General features: G+C 34.3%; 1 protein-coding gene and 1 non-coding gene across 2 annotated transcripts in view; one reads left to right on the forward strand and one right to left on the reverse strand.

Moving 5' to 3' along the window:
• The window catches only part of DACH2 (dachshund family transcription factor 2), a 687,399-nt gene that overhangs the window by 416,212 nt on the left and 258,272 nt on the right, over nucleotides 1–12,915 (forward strand). The window lies entirely within an intron of this gene.
• LOC111740432 lies at nucleotides 538–644 on the reverse strand. Its single transcript, XR_002780612.1, has one exon. It is a non-coding gene; the product is annotated as a U6 spliceosomal RNA (small nuclear RNA).

Consider the following 12,915-nt stretch of genomic DNA (forward strand, 5'->3'; position numbering starts at 1 on the left):
TTTTCTATCTTTCTCTCCTATTAATACTGTTTAATGCTTACTTACTCTATCTCCATTATTTTTATTAATTGGTGATACCTGCTGCAGAGAAATACCAAATAATCCATATGTAGGCTTCACATTGATCTATTACTGTTATTATTGATTTGCAAATCAAAAGTGAATTCAGTTAATAGATCAGCATTTTTTACAGCTTCTAAGAAAGTGGCTCTTTTCTGTGGTTATCTGTTTCTATAAAGTTATAGTTCAGATGCTATATTCAGATGGTTAATATATTTGAACTGAAACTTAAATGCTTTGAGCAACTATGGAAGGAAAAAAAAGCCACTAATTTGGCAGTATACCAGACGCTAATAATCTTTTCCTTCTTTTATATTCTTGTTATCAGTTTTCGATTATAGAGAATTTCTGACCTAACCAAATATATTTTCTTTTGTTGTGAGTAAAAGTACATAGAACAAAATATGCCATTTTAATCATTTTTAGTATACAGTTCAATGGCATTTAGTACATTCCAATTGTTGTGCAACCATCACCCAAAATATGGGATGATTCACAAATTTACATTTTATCCTTATGCAGGTGCCATGGTATTTTTCTCTGTATTATTCTAATTTTAGCATATGTGTTGTTGAAGTTAACATATGAATATGTTTCTTAAAGTTTCCAGAATATCTTTGATAATTAAAAAAATGTAAAATCAGTTCAATAGTAGACTTGTATTCAAACTAATTTTGGTAGGCAAACTGCTACCTTTATCTCTGGCTTATTGAAATTGCTAGATATTTAAGAGGTAACATTTTCTGGACTATCAGATAGATATTCTATATGGTGGGCTGGTTTCTTTGAAGTAATCATATACTTGAGTATGGAATGGCTGTGGAAGGGAACTGCTGCTACTTTCTCATATTCCTGTAATCCTGGGCTAACTAGGCATTGGAGCAGTTACTCTTGTCCTAATGTCAGAAATTTGAGATGTTTTGTCACCCATAATCTATATCTAATGCACTCTCTATCCTAGACTTACAATGATATTTACTGGATTTCTCACTGCTTGTTTAAAAATCATATATCAATGGGAAATCAGGGCTACAAGACCTCAGAAATCATCTTTTTTTCCCCTGGCATTATTGAAATGTAGTAGACAATTAGTTGCTCATATTTACATTGTGTAATTCAATGAGTTTTTTAAAAATTATAGTTGGCATACAATAATATATTAGTTTCAATTGTACAGTATAGTGATTACAGAACTATATAACTTACAAAGTGATTACTCCACTAAATCTAGTATCCCTCTTCCCCCTTACATATTTATTATAACATTATTAACTATTTTCCTTATGCTTAACTTAATATCTCCATTTCTATTTTTATAAGTATCCATTTGTATTTAAACCCTTTGCCCTTTTTCACTGCCCCCAAACCCCCTCCCATCTAGTAGCCTTCAAAATACTCTCTGTATCTATGAGTTTATTTCCATTTTTGTTGTTATTTGGTGTTTGTTTTGTTCTTTAGCTTCCACATGTACGTGAAATCATGCAATATTTGTCTTTCTCTATCTGACTTATTTCATTGAGCACAATACCCTCTAGGTCCATCAAGGCAATATCTTTTTCCATCCCATTCTTTTTAGTATGTGTGTGTCCTTTCATCCGGAGTGAGTCTCTTGTAAGCAGTATATGTAAGGGTCTTGTTTCTCTTTCCATTCATCCACTCGATCTTTTGATTGGAGCACTTCATTCTTTTCCATTTGAGGTAATTGTTGATAGCAATGTAGTTCTTACCATTTTTTATTCATGTTTTTGATACATGATTTTTTTCTTTTTAAAGAAGTTCCTCCAACATTTCTTGTAATACTGGCTTGGTGATGATAAATTTCTTTAGCTTCTTTTTGTCTGGGAAGCTCTTTATTTGTCCTTTAACTCTAAATGATAGCTTTGCTGGATAAAGTATCCTTGGTTGTAGATCCTGGGTTTTCATTATGTTAAATATTTTGTCCCAAGCCCTTCTGTCCTGCATAGTTTCTTTTGAGAAATCAGCTGACAGTTTTATGAGTGCCCCCTCTTAGGTAACTAACTGCTTTTCTCCTGCTGCTTTTAAGATTCTCTCTTTATATTTAAACTTTGGCATTTTAATTACGATGTGTCTTGGTGTGGGCCTCTTTGGGTTCATCTTTCTTAGGACTCTCTGAGCTTCCTGGGGTTGTATGTCTATTTACTTCACCAGGTTAGGAAATTTTTCCATCATTATTTCTTTAAATAGCTCTTCAACTTCTTGTTTTCCCTTAGATACCCCTACGGTATGGATATTTTTAATATTATTAATTGTGTCCCATAGGTTCCTTAAATTATTATTATAGTCTTGACTTCTTTATTCTTGCTGTTTTGATTGGGTGTCCTTGACTTCCCCATCCTCTATATCAGTGGTTCAATCCTCTTCTTTATCTACTCTGTTTATTTCCTCTAATATATTTTTCATCTCAGATAATGTATCTTCATTTCTGACTGGTTCTCTTTCATAATTTTTATTTCCATTTTTTTTATGTTTTTAATCTCTTTGTTATAGTTCTCACTGAGTTCATCTACTCTTCCCCTAAGTTCATTGAGCATCTTTATAACAAGTGTTTTAAACTCTGCATCTGTGAGATGGCTTGACTCCATTATTCCTTGATCTCTGTTCTGTTCTCTCATATGGTTTCTGCTTCTTTGTCTTCCCATTTTGATTGCCTTTCTGATTCTGTTTCTATGTACTAAGCAAAGCTCCTATGTCTCTCCATCTTATTAGTGGGACTTTGTGTAGTAGGTGTCCAGTGACACAGTCCTGAGAAGGGTTCAGCTGCAGGCCAAGTTTAGTCCCAGCCTTTGCCCCTCTAGGGCCACCTGGTAAGATTCAGGAAGCAATTCACAGATGCTGTGCTTATAGTTGCCTTAAGAAATCACACCAGAAATTGAGATCAGCTGTCACCAGTGTGAGTCTTGGCACTGCTTGGCAAGGAACATAGGACTTTCAGAGGACACAGTTGGATGTGGCTCGGGTGGGGCTGTGAGTTGGATGAGGCAGAGTTCCAGGGAATCCTGTGCATGGATCAACCTCTGTTACCTAGTTTGATGATGTCTCAGCTATGGCAGTGCTGCTTCTACACAATGGGTGTAGGGGAGGGCTCAACAGAAGAACAATGGATACTGCCCATATTCCTGCCCAGGGGAGAGCCTTGCCTCTGGCCCTCACTCTGACAACTCAGTGTCCCCTTGTAAATCTCTGGTGCCCCCTGTGCTGCCTTACCCAGTGTTGGTGCTCAGAGTAAGCAAGTCCATCACTGTGAAAGTCTGATCGCGGACAGGGTCCCTTTGAGAGGCGTCTGCAGCCTCCAGATGCTGCTGCCGTAGCCTCTGTCCCACTCAGCCACTTTGTATTGGAAGCCTTATGTCTTCGCCCCCTTTTACATTCTACCATTGTAGGTTGATTAATATTTCTCTCCCTGGTTGTAGTGTTTTCGTTCATCTGGATTCCAGGCGACTTTACTTGCTGTTTGCTCCATGTTTCTGTCACAACATTGATGTGGTCGCGAGAGAGATGAACAAAGCCTCTATCATCTATGCTATTTTATTTTTTTGTCTCCTTAGAAATTATCTTGATACATCTAGTAAAGCTCTATAAAATGCTCAAAATGGTACCTAGGGAGGTATATAACCTATTAGAATGCTTACATACTATTAAAAGAGTTCATATAACTCGGATTTTCATAAATAAGAAATGGTCTATTGAGAGGTACCAGCAAGATTATTAATGTTTCTCTCAGGGATTATGTTTAAAAATCTGGGACATTTTCAATTTAAAATGATATCAACCAAAACAAATATAACCGATTCTTACTCTATGAAAGAGTCATTAACTTTATGTAAATTTTGAGAATTCTTGATATCTATGGAATGTGTGTATAGCTTAACTTCAATACAGAAAAAAAAATAATGTCTATGTTAGTTGAAATTAAGCTTACATCCCAGTTAAAAAATTATTTTTGAATAACATTTCTCAAAATGTGTTCCATGGAATATTAGTATCTTTAGAGCCATTAATAGGAATTCCATGAAAACAATTTCCATTATCTAATATGTTTAAAATGTAGTGTACTCTATGCTTCTTTTGAAATATTATAACAAATATTAGCATATTATAAGCTTTGAAAAAATCTGCAGTACAGAAATCTGGAGCCTAAATACCTGGGTTTAAAGTCCAACTTCAATGTTAATGAGCTATGTGACTTAGACACTTTATTCAGTTTTTGTGACTCAGTTTCCCTATCTGTAAAATGGAAATAGTAGTAGTACTTCTCTCTTAAAATGTTTGTGAATATTAAGTAGAATTTATAGCAGCATGTGACATGATAAATGCTATATAAGGTTTGTTATATCAACCCTGAATTGCATAAATTGGTTGTGGAACTCCTTTATTCTCCCCTTTTTAAATAAAGTCTCTTTAACATTTTGTGGAACAAGTGTTCAAATGGAATACAATTTGGAAAACGTTTCTATAAGACAAGTTCAATATGGTGCTTCTCTCTTGCTTTTAATCTTTCAAAGTAGGTATAATAGGCGCATATGAAGAGGTTATTATTAAAATTTCAAACCTTTAAATGCCTATTATTCATTTTCAGAAGAGTCTACAGGAAATAAACAGTTGCTTGGCAACCTGGAATTTTGTTAGATGCTTCAGGCTGTAGGACAGCAGTTTGCTCAAAGCAGTTTCCAGCCTTCTCCTAGGTTCTTGGTTTGGTTACACTCTCTACTATGCTGTGCTGCTTGATCTGCCAGCCTGTTACTAATTGCCATTTTCCTGTCTCTGGCCCCATTCTAAATGGCAAATTCACTGACTTATTGTACATCCTCTAATCTGTTGTTTTTGTAGGACAAATTGAATTTTCGCAAAGATTGAGTGTATCCTCTCTTTATGTCTATCTGTAATCTAACAAAGTATGCAAAATATCCATGCCAAAATAGTAGACTTTAAGTGCCAATTTTATTTGATGATTTTGCCGATGCTGTGCCAAATTCAGGGACTGTCTACTGTTTTGAGAGCTTCCCATAGCTGTATTTTTTCAATCTTTCCCTCTCAGCCATAGAGCCGAGCTGAGTAATTTAAAATGTTGTATCTAACCCTGAATGGTGATTTCTAAGAATCCCTGTAATATTTGCTCTTCATTTGGGTGGCCTGTAACTACTTGCTTGTGGCATCTCTGCTCTTTCATTCTTCATTCTTATATCCTTATGGCTTTCCCCTTTGTTGTATTCTGAATCTTTTAGATTTCTAGTGTTTTTTTTTTCCTGAATAACAGAGTTCAGAGCATAAGCATCTCCTAAAAAAGAACATGAATAATACCCCTGTTTGAAAAGATTTACATCTTTCCAGTTGATTTATAGAGAATTTAAAAACTGTTTCCACTAAATTCAATGTGGTATATCACATTAACATTTCATACCACCAGATGTTTCATTATTCATTATAATACATCATAACTTTGAATGCAAATAACAAACAAGCCAACATACTACTTGACCATTAAAGTGAAATAACATGGCAGATATAAACTGCTTTTCATTTTTGGAAGAATATCATTAATGTAAACTTTTGACTGTTAATTTAATTAAATGCTACTTTTTAAAAAATAAAACCATATTGAGGTGAACTGACTCATCATTTCATTTAATTAATTGTAAACCTCAAGATTTGATTACTCATAGTTCATCTTCAGTTAATTTACTTTTTCATAGTTTTGACAGAAGAACTTTCAAATTAATATAAAAGAATGAACACAGTATAAACTATTAGGAAACTATACAATCACCTTGATTTTTGTTTAGATAACTGTTGTGAACCCAAATTCACTATATATTTTTTTTCTTTTGTAAATTTTACTCCAAACCATGTTTTTTTTTTCTCCTTGCACTTCTAGTTTGAGGACTATAGGTCACATAAAGTTTGCAAGTCTCAGGCTTGTTTACTAGTGACAAAGGAATGCAAGAAAAATTTTGCTTTAGAGCATTTATGGATAATGCAAACCCACAGTGGGATCAGAAAACTATATGGTATAAGGTAAATATAGTCACAATTACTGCTTCATAAAGAACTATAAAGATCATTTATTCCAACTCCTTTATTTCATATACGAATAAACTGAAACCCTAAGAATTTATTTGACACAATTCCTCCCTTGTTCTGATCAGTGATCTATTATGCAATGCATCTCTGCAGACCAATTTTAGAGAGTTTTAAATAAATTAAAATTAAGAATAAGAAGGTAGAAATTATTGGACAGAGTTCTCAAGGTAAAACTCAGGAGAAATAAGTTCTCATACTAGCCTTACCGTTGACTGGCTACATTATAGTAAGCCTCTCAGTTTTTCTATCTGGGCCTCAGTTTTTCACTTATAAAATGGAATAGGTGGTTTAGATATTCATTAAGTTTCTTGTAACTCTTAAGAAGTTTTCTCACAACTCTAAGTCTGAATGAAGTTAGAGCTTGTATACCTCCAATAATAATAAATTACACGCATGTACATTTGCACATGTACACACTCATAAAATCATGTTGGGTATTTTCATATTGTTATGTTGAATTTTATGTTAGGAAGTGAGTGCATATTCCATAAAGGATGCACATTATGACTTGGTCAATAACTAGTGACAAGATATTGGGTCAATCATGAAATTAGGTGAAAAAGAATGGAAGATGCTGAGGTTACGAAAGTAAATACTCAAATATCAGAAAGTGCAAAAAGTGAATGATTTACCAGTAACACTGAGTCTCTGACTTTCCAAATCTATTTCAGTCAGTTAAAAATATCTAATTCAAACATAATGTAAAAGTTACCAATTTCAGATTCAATGATCGAAAAAGATAACTTTTATGTTTCTAGATGTTTATGTAGATATTTACCTATATTGCAATACTTTCACTTTAATGGTATTTGTTAATTCTCATTAATCTTACCATTTTCTACTCATCTGCCACAGCTGAAAATCTCATTCCCAAGTAAAACTTTATTCAGCATCTCCTAAATCAGCATGCTCGTTTTGTGTGCTCTTCAAGGACTACATTTTGAGAAATTGGTGCCAGGAGAAGATTCGCTGTTTTAAATCCATCAGTATTACACTAAGCAGCATTCTAAGATTAAAAAGTGGGAGGGGAGAGATAGATATGGGTAAAAAGCATCAAATATTTGATGAAGGAAGGAAATCTAACTTTGAGACCTGAACACACAATGCAATATATATATGTATTATATATGTATGTATACATATATCATACTGTTGAATTGAACACTTGAAACTTATTTGATTTTATTAATCAGTGTCACTCCAATAATTTTTAATAAAAATTAATTTTAAAAACCATTGAATAAAAGGATAAATTACTAATGAAAGATCAAATAAATCATAACATTTTTTCCACTGCTTTATATTTGCTTGCTTGTGGTTTTACTTGAAGACATAGATATTCAGGTGCTGTACTTAAGACTGAATAAATAAGATTTAAGTTTTCATAAGTTTAAAGTCACTGCAATATGCACCATGAGGCAATACAAAGTATGAGTTAGAGACTAAGCCTCGAAACTTTGAATCAAACGTAAGTAGATATAGAAAGACAACTAAAATTATGTGATACGGGGATCAAAACCTTTTAGACATTTTCATTAACTAATGTTTGAACTACTTCAGTGCTTTAACACATTCGGGTCCTATCAGAAAAACTGAGTCTTGCTCTATATTTTACCTTAAATGACTGACCTATGACAGGTCACTGTGAGAATCTTTCTTCATTTTCAGAATGAAGAGATTAAGCTAGGTAGCTCCTAAATTTCTTTGTAGTGCTATTATACTGTGATTATTTATTATCTTAAAATTACTTTTCTGAATTTTATCACTAATTTTCTTCAACGATATCATACAGATAGCATTTGCTCGAAAGAATAAATAGATATTGGAACTCATCCTCTTTTATATAAATTTAAAAAAAAAATATGAGGGGAAGATTATTTTGAAAACATGGTGGAGTGAGAGATGTCCCCAGATCTCTCCCCTTGAACAACAATAAGCTGAACATCTAATACTCAACAAAAAACACCTAAACTGCCCACCAGCACATCTGAGTGTGGGATCTGTGCATAAGAGCTACCACAGGTCAGAACCCTAGGAGTTGGGCAGTAGACTGGGAGAAACAAAGAAGCTGTCTCTCACAGCCAGAGCTCCCTGTAGGAGTAGAGGGGAGGGGAGAAGGTGCAGCGAGTTCCCTGAAAAATTTTGCCTGGGAGAGCTGTGAGCTCCACACGGCCGGCAGCAGTACCCAGACATCAGGGAAGAAAACAGAGAAGCGAGGACAGCAGAGAAACAACAGTTGATTATTACTAGTTGCAGTTGCAAAAAAATGAGGCTAGGCAACAGCTCCCATCCCCAACCCTGAGGACCCCTCCTCCATATTCTCTGAGAACAAAACACCGTAGAGATCCAGGGGAATCTGAGCAAACGCTACTGAAATTGTCACTAACACTGACAAGGACTGAGATTGAGGGTAGCGAGCTTGATGAAACATCTACAAAAAAAAAAAAAAAAGACATGAAAAGCCTATATATAAAGCAGGGATCCAAGAGGCTTAGATGCCAACTACTGGAAACCAAAAGAAAAATGCCTTCTTTGCAACAGGCTAAACAGAGACCTTATATAATAAATCTTTTTTTTTTTTTTTCTGGAGAAAAAGCAGAATACACTTCAATTAATGTCCAGGTGGAGAAATAGTCCATTAAACACCATGAACAACCAAGGCAACAAGGCATCTCAGAAAGAAAGAGAAAAATATCCAGAAAATAAGCTTTCAGACATAGAAAGATGCAACTTAAATGACAGAAAAATTCAGGATGGTACTTCTGAAAGAACTCAATGAGATCCAAAATGAGTCATATCAACAATTTCAGGAACTGAAAAAACACCTATATGAGCAGAGCAAGGTGATTGAAACACTCAAAAAGAACCAAATAAAACTTCTGGAGATGAAGAACATACTGCAAGAGTTGAAAAATGAAATAGCAAGCTTGGGACTAGAAAGCATTTTCAAACAAATAGTTGACGAGGATTTTTTAAATCAAAGGAATGAGCTGGAGCTTGGAATTCAAGAAGTCAACAGAACACTCAATTATCTCACCCAAAAAGGCCTTCTCCAATACACGTTGTATTAAAATTATCAAAAATCAATGACAAAGACAGAATTCTCAGGGCAGCCAGGGAAAAGAAGACAGTAACTTATAAAGGAAAACCCATTAGATTATCAATGGACTTCTCAGCACAAACCTTACAAGCCAGAAAGGAGTGGAATCAAATATCCAAACTATTCAGTGAAAGTAACTACCAGCCTAGAATAATGTATTCAGCTAAGCTCTCCTTTAGATATTAAGGAGAAATAAAGACCTTTCCAGACATACTAAAATTGAGAAAATTCTCCACTACTAGATCTGCACTACAGGAAATATTGAAAGGGGTCAGGTCACCTAAAACAAAATGACAGAAAAAAACAACAACAACACATAATTAGGAGTAAGGTGACTATCAGGCAAATAGAAGCAGAGCAGTGCAACCCTTACAAAGAACAGAGCATTATAAGCTTAAACAATAAGAAGAAAATTGCTATAGCAAGATAGTAATAAATGTTCAGCATACATATGGACAAATTGAGAAAACAATGATGGAAAAGAGGAAGATTCAAAGACCCAGATTCACAAAGGGGAATGGAGATAGCGCATGCATGGAAGAAAATGGGTGAATATATATAACTATCATTTACATACTCGTAATGTTAATGACACAGCAAAGATTCAGAACTGAAGTATATAACATAAAACAAGAAGTATCAGAGGGAAAATCCCCAAAAGCCAACCAAAATAAAGAAAATAGAAACACAGAGACAAGGAAGCAATGGAAATATGGAGATATTAGAAAGCAAAAGCTAAAATGGCTATAGGAAAACCTTATATTCCACTAATCACCTTAAGTGTAAATGGACTGAAATCACCAGTAAAAGGCATGGAGTTGCAGAATAGATCCAAAAACAAAACCCAACCATATACTGCCTCCAGGATACAGTTCAGCTCCAAAGATAAAGAGACCCAAAGTTAAAGAGTAGAAAATTATATTTGAAACAAATGGCATTCAGAAAATAAGTGGGAGTAGTGGTACTATTACCGAATGAAATAAATTTCAAAATAAAAAGGTAAAGATACAGAGGGACAATTCATAATGATAAAAGGAATCATGCACCAAGAAGACATAACACTTATTAATATATATGCTCCCAATCAGGGAGCCCCGAAATATGTAAAGGAATTACTAACAGAACTAAAGAGAGAAACAGACCAAAACACTATTGTAGTAGAAGACCTAAATACCACATTGTAGGATATGGACAGATCATCCAAACAGAAAATCAATAAGGAAAGAACATCCTTAAATGACACATTAGACCAACTGGACATAATTGACATTTACAGAGCCTTCCGTCCCAGAACAGCTCCTTATACATTCTTCTCTATTGCACATGGAACACTTTCAAGGATTGACAACATACTGGGACAGAGATAGCCTCAACACATATAAGAGGGTTTAAATCATATCAACCATGTTCTCTTATTACAATGCTTTGAAACGAGATCAACTGCAGAAAGAAATCAGGAAAAGACACAAATACATGGAGATTAAACAACATGCCACTAAAGAATAACTGGGTCAGAGAAGAAATGAAAAGAGAGATCAAGAGATACATAGAAACAAATGATAATGATAGTACAGCATATCAAAACATCTGGAATATGGCAAAAGCAGTCATAAGAGGCAAGTTCATATCATTACAGGCCTATCTCCAAAAACAGGAATGGGCCCAAACATTAACCTAATGCTTCATCTTAAAAAACTAAAAAGAGAAGAACAAATGGAGCCTAAAGTCAGCAGAAGGAAAGAAATAACCAAATTTAGAGCAGAAATAAATGAAATTGAAAACAACAAAAAATGATAGAATAAAAAATTCAACAAAGAGCTGATTCTTTGAGAAGGTTAATAAAATTGACAAACCCCTGTCTAGACTCACCGAAAAAGAGAGCGGGGCAGGGGCTGGCGGGGAGAGAGAGAGAAAGAGAGACAGAGAGAAAGAGAAAAAGAGAGAGAAAGAGAGAGAGAGAGAGAAAGAACACAAAATCAGGGATGAAAGAGGAGAAATCACAATAGACACCACAGAAATATAAAGAATCATACAAGAATACTATGAAAAATATATAATACCAAATTTAATAGCCTAGAAGAAATGGATTAGTACTTAGAAAAATACAACCTTCCTAGAGTGAATGAAGAACTGGAAAATCTAAACAGACTAATCAGCGGTACGGAAATTGAAACAATCATCAAAAACATGAAAAAGTAAAAGTCCAGGACCAGAGAGCTTCATCAGTGAATTCTACCAATCTTTCAAAGAAGATTTAATACCTAGTCTCCTCAAGCTCTTCCAAAAAATTGAAGAGGAAGCCACATTTCCCAACACATTTTATGAGGCAAATATTACCCTGATACCAAAACCTAATAAAGATAACACACAAAATGTAAACTACAGACCAATATCTCTCATGAACACAGATATACAAATCCTAAATAAGATTCTAAGGAACAGAATACAGCAACATATTAAAAAGATTATACACCACAATCAAGTAAGCTTTATCCCAGAGGCATAGGGTTGGTTCAACATACGCAAATCGATTAATGTGATACACCACATAAACAAATTTTAAAAAAATAAGTATCATTTGATCATATTAATAGATGCAGAAAAAGCGTTTGACAAGGTCAAACATCCATTTATGATCGAAACACTAAACAAAATCAGTATAGAAGGAAAGTGCCGTAACATAATAAAGGCCATGTATGACAAATCCTCAGCCAACATTATACTTAATGGTGAAAAACTAAAAACATTCCCTCTAACATCAAGAACAAGGCAAGGCTGTCCACTATTGCCACTGTTATTCAATACAACACAGAGGGTCCTAGTAAGTGCAATCAGGCAAGAGAAAGATATAAAAGGCATCCAAATAGGAAATGAAGAAGTCAACCTGTCACTATTTGCAGGTGACATGATTCTCTATATAGAAAATCCTAAAGACTCCAAAAGAACAATACTAGAAACAAAAAGCAAATACAGTGGTTTCTGCATACACAGTTAATGTTCAAAAAATCCATAGCTTTCCTATATTCTAATAATGAAGTGTCAGAAAAAGAAGTGGAAAATGCAATTCCTTTTGCAATTGTAACAAAAAGAATAAAATACCTAGGAATAAATCTAATGAAACATGTGAAGGACCTATATAATGAAAACTATAAGTCCTTATTAAATGTAATTGAAGAAGATACAAAGAAATGGAAAGGTATTATGTGTTCTTGGATTGGAAGAATCAACATAGTTAAAATGACCATATTACCTAAAGCATTACACAGATTTAATACAATCCCCATCAAAATCCCATTAGCATTTTTTAAAAAGAAATAGAACAAAAATGATTGGATTTGTATGGAAGCACAAAAGACAGCAATTGCCAAAGCCATCCTGAGGGGAAAAAAAAAATGGAGACTGGAGGCATCACTCTGCCTGACTTCAAATTATACTACAAAGCAACAGTAATCAAAATGGCATGGTATTGGCAGAAAAATAGACATACAGACCAGTGGAACAGAATCAAGAGTCCATAAGTAAATCCATATTTACATGGGGGAATATTTTTTAACAAAAAAGCCAAAATCATACAGTGCTGAAAGGAAATCCTCTTCAATAAATGGTGCTGGGAAAACTGGATAGCTACCAGCAAAATAATGAAACTACACTCTTGT

This window comes from Pteropus vampyrus, unplaced genomic scaffold (assembly GCF_000151845.1).
Source record: "Pteropus vampyrus isolate Shadow unplaced genomic scaffold, Pvam_2.0 Scaffold63, whole genome shotgun sequence".
NCBI classification, from domain to species: Eukaryota; Metazoa; Chordata; class Mammalia; order Chiroptera; family Pteropodidae; genus Pteropus; species Pteropus vampyrus.